Source organism: Otolemur garnettii, unplaced genomic scaffold (genome assembly GCF_000181295.1).
Source record: "Otolemur garnettii isolate 467f Iridium unplaced genomic scaffold, OtoGar3 scaffold00187, whole genome shotgun sequence".
Lineage (NCBI taxonomy): Eukaryota > Metazoa > Chordata > Mammalia > Primates > Galagidae > Otolemur > Otolemur garnettii.
Window position 1 is genome coordinate 1,207,778 of NW_003852582.1, and position 2,863 is coordinate 1,210,640.

Here is a 2,863-nt window from a genome sequence, read left to right on the forward strand (position 1 = left end):
CTTTTTAGGTAATAGTAGTCGTAAGTTTTAGGGAAGAACATGGCTGTCCATCTTGAGACTAGATATCCAACCTTCTTTGCAGTTTGATGTGGCCATATGATTAAGGGGGTGGGCCTCTCTAGGTAACATCCTTAAAAGGAAGGTGCATGCCTGCCTTTTCCTCTTTTCCTCCTTCCTGTGGCTGAAATACAGACAGTATAATTGTCATCCAACTCAACCATGTGCTTGAAGATAGTCCCTAGAACATGGCCAAGCAACAAAGCAGAAGCAATCGGGGTGCCCAGATTGTCAGGTGAAGCCGAGTATACCTATTTTCCTGGGCTGCCTACCAGCTGGACTTTTGCATGAAAGAAAGTACTATTTGGTTTAAGCCATCATTCCTTAGTGTCTGTTACAGTTACTAGACAAATATCCTGGCTGATAGACCACATGGTGCTTCTAAGGCAGTTATCAGCAGTTCTCCTGCTGAGCCTTCCTGGAGCAGCTGTGAATTACAGCTCTTTAAAAGAGTACCTGGAAAGCAAGCCCATATGATAATCACCTTTGTGGCACCCAACGCTGTGCTTGCTAGTGTCCTCAAAATAAGTTCTCAGCCCTTGCAGAGTCAAGAAAACTCTCTTGAGGAGTGTTCAAGGATGGAAAACTCTATCACTGCCTTCCTTCCAGTTTTGCTCCTAGCTACCTAGATGACTTTGCTCATTCAATTCTTCACTTACTTTACTATTTTGAGAGCTCTTCTCATGTGACAGTCACTGTTTTAGGTACCAGGGGAATACCAATGAGCAGGACAGACACAAACTTTACACCCTTAGGAAGGTGATACTCTAGTAGAGCAGGAAAGACCCAGTAAACAAACAAGACAATCGCAGGAAGTCGTAATATAAACAACATCCTGTAGTTTGTCTTCAGTATCCTACAAGATCACACAGGCAAACTGAGTTTCAGCTACATTGCTGAATTATGCTGTCGGTGGTAGCCAGCCTCAAAGACGACCTCCAATAATTTTTGTCTTTTAACTGCCTCGGACTGAAGGAGATATATTATTTCCACATACATTCCTTTAATGAAAATTAGTCCCACAGACACACTTAGAAGCATGGAGTGTGGGAAATACACAAAAAAGCAGCACATGCAAATTTGTTGAACACTACCAGTAGCCTGCCAGTGTGCTCATTATAGAAAATAAGTTAATAGAAAACACAAGACGTAGATAACAAAAGGGCTGCTTTATACTCACCTCTCCCAAATAACTACTGTTAAATTTGGTTTATTCAATCAACACATCTCTCTTGATCACCTGCAGTGTGCCCAGCCTGTCCTAGATGCAGGATAGGGTTCCTAACCTCATCTGGCTTCCAGTTTGTGTGTGTGTGTGTGTGTGTGTGTCTATCCTCCTTGATTTGTAACCTGCCTCTACTACACCTAGGTATGTGATTTCAGGCAAATTATTTATCTCCTGGAGTTTCTTCATTTGCAAAAATAATAGTGTCTAACTTATAGGGTTGTTGTGGGGATTAAATTAGACAATATTGGTTAAATAACTTAGAAGATATCTGATACATAATAAGCACTAAAAAATCTGCTACTGTTGCTATAAGCATAATATAAATATTTGCTTTGGGCAAAAACTATGCATATGCTGCTATTCTATGGTGTCTACTTCTTGAACCTGTTCAGCAATGGGACCTTAATGCCATTTTACAACATAGAAGATGATGTTCAACATTTTAACTACTCTATACTTTGTCTAGATTTATCCTATATTAGCCCAGAAATTTGTAGACATAGGGTACATGAAAGGGCAGTGTAAGCTATCTATGAACTGAATGTTTGTGTCCCCCCCCCCCAATTTCATATGTTGAAATCCTAACCCCAATGTGAAAGTATGAGGAGGTGGGTCCATTGGAAAGCAATTAGCATCCTTATAAAAGAGACCCCAGAGAGCTATCTAGCTATCTAGTCCTCTTTCTGCCACGTGAGGATACAGTGAGAAGCTGGCAGTATGAAACCTAGAAGAGGCCCTCACCAGAGACCAGTCATGCTATTATCCTGATCTTGGGCTCCCAGCCTCCAGAACTGTTGTTTATAGGATACCCAGCCTATGGTACCTTACTATAGCAGTCCAAACTATCTGAGACATGCACAATTTTTGTAAGTCTGAATTTTTCTGGAGGAGATCAAAATCCAAGTAAATGTTTTTTTAATTTAAGTCAATTTTGAAAGGATTTATAATCCAAAAGTATCTGAGAACTGTGATTTAAATGGACCAGTCCTTGACCTCAATCAAGTAATCTTACCTTTTTTCTGTTCCAAGTCTCTGCATCTGTGTGTTTAGTTAAAATTTAAATCATTCCTCTTTCTTTCCTAGACATGTGAAAGCTTACTAGAAAACATAGACAAAAATGGAAACAAAGAACCCGGACCAACAGTTTTACTAAAGTTTAAACTTAATGGTCCCCATATACTTCCGGCTCCTCTGTGGAACAGGATGGATTGTCAATCTCTTAAATACACTTGAGTTTTAACCCCACACATCTTTCTAGGCCAGGCTTTAAAAATCTGAGTTTCTATTCTGTTTCTTCATAAAGGTTATTTCTTTTTCTCTGCAGAGCATGTCCTTATTTTGATTTTTCCCCCTCTATATTCATTCTAAAGCACTGCTCTTGAGAAGATACCTATGTGCCATTAAACACCTGAAAAGCACTCAACCCTACCATTTAATGCTACTATCTATATTCTAAATTAGTGATTTAAAACATGTACCTTTGAATATTAGTGATTTTAATATTAAACTGCCACAAATAAGAGCTTTAAAGGGGGAAAATTCAACTACCTGTTTTGATTCTTAGAGATTTCCATTCTG